At 44.3% G+C, this 14240-nt stretch overlaps 1 long non-coding RNA gene across 1 annotated transcript in view; it reads right to left on the reverse strand.

Annotated features, from left to right (window-relative positions):
- Positions 1-1594: 1594 nt before the first annotated feature.
- The window catches only part of LOC120042818, a 114799-nt gene continuing 102153 nt past the window's right edge, over positions 1595-14240 (reverse strand). Inside the window, exon 3 of the long non-coding RNA XR_005476243.1 lies at positions 1595-1764. This is a non-coding gene — a long non-coding RNA (uncharacterized LOC120042818). The remainder of the gene's footprint in view (positions 1765-14240) is intronic.

A 14240-nucleotide genomic window follows, 5' to 3' on the forward strand; every position in this document is an offset into this window, starting at 1 on the left:
TTAAGGGATTTATTGTCATGGGAAACATATGTTTACATTGTTGAAGCAAGTGAAGTAGATAATAAACAAAGGTAAAATAAACAATAAAAATGAACAGTAAACATTAAACTCACAGAAGTTCCAAAAGAATAATGACATTACAAATGTCATATTATGTCTATATACAGTGTTGTAACGATGTGCAAATAGTTAAAGTACAAAAGGGGAAATAAATAAACATAAATATTGGTTGTATTTACAATGCTGTTTGTTCTTCACTGGTTGACCTTTTCTTGTGGCAACAGGTCACACATCATGCTGCTGTGCTGTCACACTGTAGTATTTCACCCAGTAGATATGGGAGTTTATCAAAATTGGGTTTGTTTTCGAATTCTTTGTGGATCTGTGTAATCTGAGGGAAATATGTGTCTCTAATAGGGTCATACATTGGGCAGGAGGTTAGGAAGTGCAGCTCAGTTTCCACCTCATCTTGAAACCTACAGCATTCTAGATTGCTCTGTTTTTTGTGAATTCTTTACAATGTGTTTACAAAGTAGATATATTTTTGTTTACTCATGATTTGGTTGGGTCTAATTGTGTTGCTGTCCTGTGGGGCTCTGTGGGGTCTGTTTGTGTTTGTGAACAGAGCCCTAGGACCAGCTTGCTTAGTGGACTCTTCTCCAGGTTCATCTCTCTGTAGGTGATGGCTTTGTTATGGAAGGTTTGTGAATTGCTTCCTTTTAGGTGGTTGTAGAATTTAACAGCATCTTTTCTGGATTTTGATAATTAGCGGGTATCGGCCTAATTCTGCTCTGCATGCATTATTTGGTGTTTTACATTGTACACTGAGGATATCTTTGCAGAATTCTGCATGAAGAGTCTCATTAGGTGTTTGTCCCATTTTGTGAATTCTTGGTTGGTGAGCGGACCCCAGTACTCAAAACCAAAAAGGGCATAGGGTTCTATAACTGATTCAAGTATTTTTAGCCAGATCCTAATTGGTATGTCGAATTTTATGTTCCTTTTGATGGCATAGAAGGCCCTTCTTGCCTTGTCTCTCAGATCTCTCGGTCTCGCTCTGTCTGTCTGTCTGTCTATCGCTCTCATTAATTATCTCTCTCTCTCCCCCTCCCTCCCACCCGCCCTCCCTCTCTCTCTGTCTCCCTCCCCCCTCCCTCTCTACATGCATTTACTTCATGTATATGGTATATGTTACATAGGGAGAAGTCAGACCTTGAGAATTATAAGTATCCACCTCTGCAGACTGATCCTGGGTCAGTTAGTAACAGTGCTTCATGAGATGCACAGAAGGTTGTAAGTTCAAGTCCCGCTGTCGGTAGAACAGGGGTGTGTGTGTGTGTGTGTGTGTGTGTGTGTGTGTGTGTGTGTGTGTGTGTGTGTGTGTGTGTGTGTGTGTGTGTGTGTGTGTGTGTGTGTGTGTGTGTGTGTGTGTGTGTGTGTGTAACCCTACATCCAGCAGTCGTGTGTGTGTGTGTGTGTGTGTGTGTGTGTGTGTGTGTGTGTGTGTGTGTGTGTGTGTGTGTGTGTGTGTGTGTGTGTGTGTGTGTGTGTGTGTGTGTGTGTGTGTGTGTGTGTGTGTGTGTGTGTGTGTGTAACCCTACCTCCAGTCGTCCTGTGTCTGGTTGGAAGCCTCTGGCCGGGTCTTCAGTCGTGACTCTACACTGTATGGCACAACCGTTCACCCTGATGGTCTCCTGTGTTAACCCCAGCTCAGGCAGACTGCGTCCCTCACACACACGCAGCTGGGCATGGACCAGGTCCACACTAGGAGAGAGAGCATTGATAACATGAAGATTTGGGGTATTTGGGGTATTTAGGATCCCCATTAGCTGTTGGAAAAAGCAGCAGCTACTCTTCCTGGGATCCAAAACAAAACATGACATCATACAGGAAATGAACAGACAAGAACAGCTCTATGTGGACTTTAAGGCGCCTGCTAGGCTGGCTGTAGGAGACTCACACACAACCAGGTGAAAAAGGTGTGATGAATGAAACATATGACACAACACAAGTGATTCAATGTTTACAAGTGGAGAGAACACAAGTTACACATCACCTCTGCTTAGTAACGAATGGTAGTGACCCCTGACTGGTAGTTACCCCTGACTGCAGAAATACACGAGAGATAATCAATGAGAAATAATCAAATATAGAGACAGTGAGAGAATGAAAGAGGGAGACAGTGAGAGAATGAAAGAGAGAGACAGTGAGAGAATGAAAGTGAGAGACAGTGAGAGAATGAAAGCGAGAGACAGTGAGAGAGTCAAAGCGAGAGACAGTGAGAGAATGAAAGAGAGAGACAGTGAGAGAGTCAAAGCGAGAGACAGTGAGAGAGTCAAAGTGAGAGACAGTGAGAGAATGAAAGAGAGAGACAGTGAGAGAATGAAAGAGAGAGACAGTGAGAGAGTCAAAGCGAGAGACACTGAGAGAATGAAAGAGAGAGACAGTGAGAGAGTCAAAGAGAGAGACAGTGAGAGAATGAAAGAGAGAGACAGTGAGAGAATGAAAGAGAGAGACAGTGAGAGAGTCAAAGCGAGAGACAGTGAGAGAATGAAAGAGAGAGACAGTGAGAGAGTCAAAGTGAGAGACAGTGAGAGAAGGAAAGAGAGAGACAGTGAGAGAATGAAAGAGAGAGAGGTGAGAATGAAAGAGAGAGACAGTGAGAGAGTCAAAGAGAGAGACAGTGAGAGAGTCAAAGAGAGAGACAGTGAGAGAATGAAAGTGAGAGACAGTGAGAGAATGAAAGAGAGAGACAGTGAGAGAGTCAAAGAGAGAGACAGTGAGAGAGTCAAAGAGAGAGACAGTGAGAGAATGAAAGTGAGAGACAGTGAGAGAATGAAAGAGAGAGAGAGGTGAGAATGAAAGAGAGAGACAGTGAGAGTGTCAAAGAGAGAGACAGTGAGAGAATGAAAGCGAGAGACAGTGAGAGAATGAAAGAGAGAGAGAGGTGAGAGAATGAAAGAGAGAGAGAGGTGAGAATGAAAGAGAGAGACAGTGAGAGAGTCAAAGAGAGAGACAGTGAGAGAATGAAAGTGAGAGACAGTGAGAGAGTGAAAGAGAGAGAGAGGTGAGAGAATGAAAGAGAGAGACAGTGAGAGAATGAAAGAGAGAGAGGTGAGAATGAAAGAGAGAGACAGTGAGAGAATGAAAGAGAGAGACAGTGAGAGAATGAAAGAGAGAGACAGTGAGAGAATGAAAGTGAGAGACAGTGAGAGAATGAAAGCGAGAGACAGTGAGAGAATGAAAGAGAGAGACAGTGAGAGACTCAAAGTGAGAGACAGTGAGAGAATGAAAGCGAGAGACAGTGAGAGACAGTGAGAGAGTCAAAGTGATAGACAGTGAGAGATTGAAAGCGAGAGACAGTGAGAGAGTCAAAGTGAGAGACAGTGAGAGAGTCAAAGTGAGAGACAGTGAGAGAGTCAAAGTGAGAGACAGTGAGAGAAGGAAAGAGAGAGACAGTGAGAGAGTCAAAGTGAGAGACAGTGAGAGAGTCAAAGTGAGAGACAGTGAGAGAATGAAAGTGAGAGACAGTGAGAGAATGAAAGAGAGAGACAGTGAGAGAATGAAAGCGAGAGACAGTGAGAGAATGAAAGAGAGAGAGAGTGAGAGAGTCAAAGAGAGAGACAGTGAGAGACTCAAAGAGAGAGACAGTGAGAGAATGAAAGTGAGAGACAGTGAGAGAATGAAAGAGAGAGAGAGGTGAGAATGAAAGAGAGAGACAGTGAGAGTGTCAAAGAGAGAGACAGTGAGAGAATGAAAGCGAGAGACAGTGAGAGAGTCAAAGCGAGAGACAGTGAGAGAAAGAAAGTGAGAGACAGTGAGAGAATGAAAGAGAGAGAGAGGTGAGAATGAAAGAGAGAGACAGTGAGAGAGTCAAAGAGAGAGAGAGGTGAGAGAATGAAAGAGAGAGACAGTGAGAGAATGAAAGAGAGAGAGAGGTGAGAATGAAAGAGAGAGACAGTGAGAGAATGAAAGAGAGAGACAGTGAGAGAATGAAAGCGAGAGACAGTGAGAGAATGAAAGAGAGAGAGAGGTGAGAGAATGAAAGAGAGAGAGAGGTGAGAATGAAAGAGAGAGACAGTGAGAGAGTCAAAGAGAGAGACAGTGAGAGAATGAAAGTGAGAGACAGTGAGAGAGTGAAAGAGAGAGAGAGGTGAGAGAATGAAAGAGAGAGACAGTGAGAGAATGAAAGAGAGAGAGGTGAGAATGAAAGAGAGAGACAGTGAGAGAATGAAAGCGAGAGACAGTGAGAGAGTCAAAGCGAGAGACAGTGAGAGAAAGAAAGTAATGAAAATACAGAAAAGATCATTAAAATTTTGGCTACATCTAAATTCAAGTCCAAATTCGAGTCTGCAATTTAAAGCACTTCAAACCCAAGAGCTGAGCCCAGAAACGAGCCCTCTCAGTCAGCTGGTGTTGGACCTAACCAACCAAGCTGACACCAGCACTGCTTCAAAAGAAAGAATTCCAATAAACAAAATCATGAACCAATCAAAGGACTCATATTTACAACATTGGAAAAACGAAACAAAATCCCAAAGCCGACTAAATTGCTATCTGACCCTAAACAGAGAATATGAATTGGCTGAATATCTCTACTCTGTCAGAGATTCGAAGCAGAGACAGATCCTTACCAAGTACAGGCTGAGTGACCACCGATTGGCAATAGAAACCGGCAGACATAAAAAGACATGGCTACCCAAAGAGGAGCGTGTATGTGGTCACTGCCTGACAGGGGACGTAGAAACAGAGATGCACTTTCTCCTTTACTGTGATAAATATTCCTCACCAAGAGATTCATTATTCACAGAAATGACTACATTTATTCCAAATTTTTACTTATTAAACCCAGAGGAAAAACTAAAAATACTCATGGGCGAAGGAGCAATGGCTTCTCTTGCAGCCAAATATGTATTTACCTGCCATAGCCTGAGGGACACTGAATAATAACATCTGCATAGTAAGCAGTAACTTACTTATTAGGACTGTTATTGTTATTACTGTTATTGTTATTAGTATTATTATTGTTGTTTATCATTCCAAATAGTAATGGTATGGGTGGTAATGGTAATGATAGCAGTTTAATGATGGTAGTGGTGCATTACACCATACATTACATTCGACTATTGACTGTTACCATTTTATTGTTACTATTTTTATATTTAATTTTGTATTATTATTTACTGCCATTCTATATTATTGTTTGTCATTGTTTTAATTGTATTACAATGTATATTGTATACATTGTTGCTTTGGCAATATTGACACAATGTTTTTCATGCCAATAAAGCAGCTTGAATTATGAATTATGAAAGTGAGAGACAGTGAGAGAATGAAAGAGAGAGAGAGGTGAGAATGAAAGAGAGAGACAGTGAGAGAGTCAAAGAGAGAGAGAGGTGAGAGAATGAAAGAGAGAGACAGTGAGAGAATGAAAGAGAGAGAGAGGTGAGAATGAAAGAGAGAGACAGTGAGAGAATGAAAGAGAGAGACAGTGAGAGAATGAAAGAGAGAGACAGTGAGAGAATGAAAGAGAGAGACAGTGTGAGAATAAAAGCGAGAGACAGTGAGAGAATCAAAGTGAGAGACAGTGAGAGAATGAAAGCGAGAGACAGTGAGAGAGTCAAAGTGAGAGACAGTGAGAGAGTCAAAGTGAGAGACAGTGAGAGAATGAAAGAGAGAGACAGTGAGAGAGTCAAAGCGAGAGACAGTGAGAGAATGAAAGAGAGAGACAGTGAGAGAGTCAAAGCGAGAGACAGTGAGAGAATGAAAGCGAGAGACAGTGAGAGAGTCAAAGAGAGAGACAGTGAGAGAGTCAAAGAGAGAGACAGTGAGAGAATGAAAGAGAGAGACAGTGAGAGAGTCAAAGAGAGAGACAGTGAGAGAGTCAAAGTGAGAGACAGTGAGAGAATGAAAGAGAGAGACAGTGAGAGAGTCAAAGAGAGAGACAGTGAGAGACTCAAAGAGAGAGACAGTGAGAGAGTCAAAGCGAGAGACAGTGAGAGAATAAAAGAGAGAGACAGTGAGAGACTCAAAGAGAGAAACAGTGAGAGAGTCAAAGCGAGAGAGAGGTGTTTAAAAACTTAACAGGTCACGTTGTATGTGAGATGAATATTCAGATGAATATGTTATCATTATCGTGTCTCACTGAAACTCACTTTTAACGACCACAAATATAACGAAAGAGTGAAAAAATACAGATAGGTAATTAAAAATGAATGAATACACTGGGCATGTCACACTGTACGAGTAGAGTGGAGTACTCGTACTGTTATTGTATCATTGTTTTATGAGGACACCATAGAGTCTCACTTTAACTCGTTAACAACCTGACGTCCAGTCGCTAATGAAAGTCTACCCACATCTTGCGCAGTCTTCACATTCTGCTGTCTTAAAAAATAAAAATAAATAAAAGGGAATAAATGAGATGTTGTTACCTAATGATGTCCACATTTTGACAGTGAAAGAAAAATTATAGAAAATGTTACAAATTATTTTTGGGAAAAAAGACAAGATTGCGTAATACTTGGTGGAAGCAACTTTTGGCGGCCATGACAGCTGTGAATCTTATTGAATATGTCACACCTGCTCCCGCTTCCTCTTTCTGGAGCTCGAGGGCACCAGTCTGCCCATCCTTACGCACACCTGTCACCCTCATTACGCACACCTGTCACCATCATTACGCACACCTGTCACCATCATTACGCACACCTGTCACCATCATTTCGCACACCTGTCACCATCATAACGCACACCTGTCACCCTCATTACGCACACCGGTCACCATCATTACGCACACCTGTCACCATCATTACGCATACCTGTCACCATCATTACGCACACATGTCACCCTCATTACGCACACCGGTCACCATCATTACGCACACCTGTCACCATCATTACGCACACCTGTCACCCTCATTACGCACACCGGTCACCATCATTACGCACACCTGTCACCATCATTACGCACACCTGTCACCATCATTACGCATACCGGTCACCATCATTACGCATACCTGTCACCATCATTACGCACACTTGTCACCATCATTACGCACACCTGTCACCATCATTACAAAAGTAAATGGAATCACATATCAATGTATTTGAAACCTACAAGATGAATGATCCAGAGCTGCTTTGCTTTCTTAACAGTCTTGTCCACATCCTGCTTTATATTCTCATCTACTGACAGAAGATCGTGCGCTTACTAATTTTGCTTTCCTATTGAACATACTAATTTCCATATGAAATATTATAGTTAATTTAGATTTTAGGGTACCTGAGTATTAAATAGAGACTTAGTTTGACTTGTTTGAAAAAGATTAGCGGTAGCTTTTTGGTCTCCTCCTCTGCGATTTGAACGAGTGGATTACTGAAATCGATGGCACCAACTATACAGACTTTTTGGAATGTAAAGAAGGATTATATCTAACAAAACGACCATTCATGTTGTAGCTGGGACCCTTGGGATTGCAAACAGAGGAAGATCTTCAAAAATAAGTGATGTATTAAATCGCTATTTGTGATTTTATGAAGCCTGCGCTGGTTGAAAAATATGTTGACGTGGGGCGCCGTCCACAGACAATCGCATGGTATGCTTTCGCCGTAAAGCCTATTGTAAATCGGACAACGCAGTTAGATCAACAAGAAGGTCATCCCTACTGGTCCCTCCCTGGTCATACCTACTGCCTCTGATCTGGAGGACTCACTAAACAGAGAACATCCCTGGTCATCCCTACTGCCTCTGATCTGGAGGACTCACTAAACAGAGAACATCCCTGATCATCCCTACTGCCTATGATCTGGATGACTCACTAAACAGAGAACATCCCTGGTCATCCCTACTGCCTATGATCTGGATGACTCACTAAACAGAGAACATCAATGGTCATCCCTACTGCCTCTGATCTGGAGGACTCACTAAACAGAGAACATCCCTGGTCATCCCTACTGCCTCTGATCTGGAGGACTCACTAAACAGAGAAAATCCCTGGTCATCCCTACTGCCTCTGATCTGGAGTGTTGGAGTGTTGGAGTGTTGGTGTGTTGGAGTGTTGGAGTGTTGGAGTGTTGGTGTGTCGGTGTGTCGAAGTGTCGGAGTGTCGGAGTGTCGGTGTGTCGGTGTGTCGGTCTGTCGGTGTGTCGGAGTGTCGGAGTGTCGGAGTGTCGGAGTGTCGGAGTGTCGGAGTGTCGGAGTGTCGGTGTGTCGGTGTGTCGGTGTGTCGGAGTGTCGGAGTGTCGGAGTGTCGGAGTGTCGGAGTGTCGGAGTGTCGGAGTGTCGGAGTGTCGGAGTGTCGGAGTGTCGGAGTGTCGGAGTGTCGGAGTGTCGGAGTGTCGGAGTGTCGGAGTGTCGGTGTGTCGGAGTGTCGGAGTGTCGGAGTGTCGGAGTGTCGGTGTGTCGGTGTGTCGGAGTGTCGGAGTGTCGGAGTGTCGGAGTGTCGGCGTGTCGGCGTGTCGGCGTGTCGGCGTGTCGGAGTGTCGGAGTGTCGGAGTGTCGGAGTGTCGGAGTGTCGGAGTGTCGGTGTGTCGGAGTGTCGGAGTGTCGGTGTGTCGGAGTGTCGGAGTGTCGGAGTGTCGGTGTGTCGGAGTGTCGGAGTGTCGGAGTGTCGGAGTGTCGGTGTGTCGGAGTGTCGGTGTGTTGGAGTGTTGGAGTGTTGGAGTGTTGGAGTGTTGGTGTGTTGGAGTGTTGGAGTGTTGGTGTGTTGGTGTGTTGGAGTGTTGGAGTGTTGGAGTGTTGGAGTGTTGGTGTGTTGGTGTGTTGGTGTGTTGGAGTGTTGGAGTGTGCCCCTGGCTATCTGTACATAAAAAAAACAAGTAAGTGGTGCTTTGGTTAATATAAGGAATTTTAAAAAATTTCTAATTTCTAATTTTAATTTTAATTTTGATTATGTAGTATATTTAAAAGCAAATCCTTTTACTCAAGTAGGACAATTGGGTACTTTTTTCCACCACTGCTCACACACACAAACTAGACACAGACACAAACACACACACACAGGACACACACACACACACACACACACACACACACACACACACACACACACACACACACACACACACACACACACACACACACAATAGACACAAACACAAACATACAAACACACAAACTAGACAAATACACACACACACTAGACACAAACACAAAATAGACACAAACACAAACATACACACATTCACACTAGAAACAAAAACACACACACACCCATACACATACACTAGACACAAACACACACCCATTAGATATAAACACACACACTAGACACACACACTAGGCACAAACACAAACAAACACGTACAGTATGAATGGACAGGTCACACACACGTACAGTATGAATGGACAGGTCACACACACGTACAGTATGAAGGGACAGGTCACACACACACATACAGTATGAAGGGACAGGTCACACACACGTACAGTATGAATGGACAGGTCAGACACAAGTACAGTATGAAGGGACAGGTCACACACACATGTACAGTATGAAGGGACAGGTCACACACACACGTACAGTATGAAGGGACAGGTCACACACACGTACAGTATGAAGGGACAGGTCACACACACACGTACAGTATGAAGGGACAGGTCACACACACGTACAGTATGAATGGACAGGTCACACACACGTACAGTATGAAGGGACAGGTCACACACACATGTACAGTATGAAGGGACAGGTGTCACACACGTACAGTATGAAGGGACAGGTCACACACACGTACAGTATGAAGGGACAGGTCACACACACACGTACAGTATGAAGGGACAGGTCACACACACGTACAGTATGAATGGACAGGTCACACACACGTACAGTATGAATGGACAGGTCACACACACGTACAGTATGAATGGACAGGTCACACACACGTACAGTATGAATGGACAGGTCACACACGTACAGTATGTAGGGACAGGTCACACACGTACAGTATGAATGGACAGGTCACACACACGTACAGTATGAATGGACAGGTCACACACACATACAGTATGAATGGACAGGTCACACACACATACAGTATGAATGGACAGGTCACACACACATACAGTATGAATGGACAGGTCACACACACATACAGTATGAATGGACAGGTCACACACACGTACAGTATGAATGGACAGGTCACACACGTACAGTATGAATTGACAGGTCACACACACGTACAGTATGAATTGACAGGTCACACACACATACAGTATGAAGGGACAGGTCACACACACGTACAGTATGAATGGACAGGTCACACACACGTACAGTATGAATGGACAGGTCACACACACATACAGTATGAATGGACAGGTCACACACACATACAGTATGAATGGACAGGTCACACACACGTACAGTATGAAGGGACAGGTCACACACACACACACGTACAGTATGAATGGACAGGTCACACACGTACAGTATGAATTGACAGGTCACACACGTACAGTATGAAGGGACAGGTCACACACGTACAGTATGAATGGACAGGTCACACACGTACAGTATGAAGGGACAGGTCACACACATGTACAGTATGAAGGGACAGGTCACACACGTACAGTATGAATGGACAGGTCACACACGTACAGTATGAAGGGACAGGTCACACACACGTACAGTATGAAGGGACAGGTCACACACGTACAGTATGAAGGGACAGGTCACACACATGTACAGTATGAAGGGACAGGTCACACACGTACAGTATGAATGGACAGGTCACACACGTACAGTATGAAGGGACAGGTCACACACATGTACAGTATGAATGGACAGGTCACACACACGTACAGTATGAAGGGACAGGTCACACACACATACAGTATGAATGGACAGGTCACACACACATACAGTATGAATGGACAGGTCACACACATACAGTATGAATGGACAGGTCACACACACGTACAGTATGAAGGGACAGGTCACACACACATACAGTATGAATGGACAGGTCACACACACATACAGTATGAATGGACAGGTCACACACGTACAGTATGAATGGACAGGTCACACACACGTACAGTATGAATGGACAGGTCACACACACGTACAGTATGAATGGACAGGTCACACACACATACAGTATGAATGGACAGGTCACACACACATACAGTATGAATGGACAGGTCTCACACATACAGTATGAATGAACAGGTCACACACACGTACAGTATGAAGGGACAGGTCACACACACACGTACAGTATGAAGGGACAGGTCACACACGTACAGTATGAATGGACAGGTCACACACGTACAGTATGAATGGACAGGTCACACATGTACATTATGAAGGGACAGGTCACACACACGTACAGTATGAAGGGACAGGTCACACACGTACAGTATGAATGGACAGGTCACACACACAGGTTTCCATTACCTCAGAACAAGTAAAGTCCATTAACACAGCTAGTTACCTCAGGAGGAGAGAGGGAGGGAGGTAGAGAGGGAGGGAGGAAGGTAGAGAGGGAGGAAGGGAGGTAGAGAGGGAGGGAGGGAGGGAGGTAGAGAGGGAAGGAGGGAGGGAGAGAGGTAGAGAGGTAGAGGGAAGGAGGTAGATAGAAAGGGAAGGGGAGAGGGAGGGAGATAAGGAAGGAGGAAGGTAGAGAGGGAAGGAGGGAGGGAAGGAGGCAGGTAGAAAGGAAGGGAGAGAGGTAGAGAGGGAAGGAGGGAGGAAGAGAATGAAGGAGAGAATGAGGGAGTGAGAGAGAGGAAGGGAGGTCACATAGACAGACCCCTACACATGTCCCAACATGACCCTTAAATACATCTTTAAAATGTCTCTGAGGCAAACCAAGTCATAATGACTCAAATGAAACAATGTGAGTCTGTTGTAAAACATTTATTAAATATAAAAGCCTGGGGGGTGGAAATGAACGGAGAAAGAGAGAGAGGGGGAGGGAGAGAGAGAGGGAGGGAGAGAGCGAGAGAGGGGGGGAGGGAGAGAGAGAGAGGGGGAGGAAGGGAGAGAGAGAGAGAGAGAGAGAGAGAGAGAGAGAGGGAGAGAGAGAGAGAGAGACAGAGAGAGAGACAGAGAGAGAGACAGAGAGAGAAGAGCGAGAGAGAGACAGAGAGAGAAGAGCGAGAGAGAGACAGAGAGAGAGAAGAGAGAGAGAGAAATAGAGAGAGACATAGAAAGAGAGAGGGGAAAGAAAGAAGACAGAGAGAGAGATAAGGAGAGAAGGAAAATGCGGGAGCGAGAGGAGACAGAGAGAGAGAAAGAAGGAAAGAGAGGAGAGAGAGGAGAGAGAAAGAAGGAGAGAGAGGAGAGAGGGATAAGGAGAGAGAGGGGAGAGAGAGGAGAGAGGAGAGAGAGAAGAAGAGAGAGGAGAGAGAGAGAAGGAGAGAGAGGAAAGAGAAAGAATGAGAGAGAGGAGAGAGAGAGAGGTGACACACACACAAAAACAAAAACACACACATAAAGTAATCTCAATAGGACATTCATTAACACGTGCGTGGCATATGAGAATGGCTGCCATTATGCATTCAGACACACACACCTGATCTTCATTTTTTCCTCTCCTCTGCCTCTAACCCTCCCTTGCCTCCTCCCTCCCTCCTTCCATCGTTTTGGCATTAGTTTTCAATTTTCAATTAATTAATTTCTTCCTCTGTTGTGATGTGGGAGAAAACGAGGGAGGGAATGGGTGGTAGGAGGGAGAAGGGAAGAGAGAGGTGGGGAATACAAAGCATCTTAGCAGGAAAGACAGGAGTAAAGACAGAGAAGAGAGAAAGAGAGAAAAAGGATAGAGATAATTGACAGAGAAGTGAGAAAAAGAGAAAGAGAGAGAGAGAGAGAGAGAGAGAGAGAGAGGAAGAGAGAGAGAGAGAGACAGAGAGAGAGAAAGAGAGGAAGAGAGAGAGAGAGGAAGAGAGTGAGAGAGAGAAAGAGGGAGAGAGAGAAAGAGACAGAGAGAGAGAGAGAGAGGGAGGGAGAGAGAGAGAGAGAAAGACAGAGAGAGAGAGAAAGGGAGAAGAGAAAGAGAGAGAGAATAGAGAAAGGGAGAGAGGGAGAGAGAGAGAGGAAGAGAGAAAGAGAGAAGAGAGAAAGAGAGAGAGAGAAAGAGAGAAGAGAGAGGAAGAGAGAGAGAGAGAAAGAGAGGAGAGAAAGAGAGAGAGGAGAGAAAGAGAGCGAGAGAGAGAGGAAGAGAGACAGAGAGAGAGAGAGAGAAAGAGGGCAACAAGCAAACAGACTTCTTCTCTCAGGGGCGGGGAGTGAAACAGGGCTGCCCAATAAGTCCAACATTATTTAACATCTACATTAATGAATTGGCAAAAACATTAGAAGAATCGGCAGCACCTGGTATCACCCTACACAACACTGAAATCAAGTGTCTGCTGTACGCAGATGACCTGGTGCTGCTGTCTCCCACTAAAGAGGGGTTACAGCAGCACCTAGATCGTCTTCACAGGTTCTGTCAGACCTGGGCTCTGACCGTTAACCTAAAAAAAACTAATATAATGATATTCCAAAAAAGGTCGGGAAATAAGGATGACAAATATAAATTCTATTTGGACACAGTTCTATTAGAACACACCAAAAACTACACATATCTAGGACTAAATATGAGCAACACAGGTAGCTTTCACATGGCTGTGAATGAGCTGAGAGACAAAGCAAGAAGAGCATTCTATGCCATTAAAAGGAACATCAAAATTGAAATTCCAATTAGAATCTGGCTCAAAATTTTTCAATCAGTTATAGAACCAATTGCTCTATATGGCAGTGAAGTATGGGGTCCACTCTCTAATAATGAATTCACCAAATGGGACAAACATCCAACTGAAATATTGCATGCAGAGTTTTGCAAGACTGTATTGCAAGTACAAAGAAAAACTCCAAATAACGCATGTAGGGCAGAATTGGGCCAATACCCCCTCCTCATTCGAATAGAAAAAAGAGCCATCAAATTTTACAACCACCTAAAAACAAGTGACCCTAAAACATTCCATCACACAGCTCTACAATGTCAAGAGATGAAACCAGAGAAGAGTCCCCTCAGCCAGCTGGTTCTGAGGCTCAGTTCACCAACCCAAACCAACCCCATAGAGCCTCGGGACAGCCCTCAGAAAATCTGGCCCAACCAAATCATCACAAAACAAAAAGAAAAATATATCACCTATTGGAAAGACACCACAAAAAATCAAAGTAAACTTCAATGCTATTTGGCTCTAAACAGACAGTACATGGTGGCAGACTATCTGACCACTGTGACTGATAGAA

The sequence above is a fragment of the Salvelinus namaycush genome, unplaced genomic scaffold (assembly GCF_016432855.1).
Source record: "Salvelinus namaycush isolate Seneca unplaced genomic scaffold, SaNama_1.0 Scaffold788, whole genome shotgun sequence".
Taxonomy (NCBI): Eukaryota; Metazoa; Chordata; class Actinopteri; order Salmoniformes; family Salmonidae; genus Salvelinus; species Salvelinus namaycush.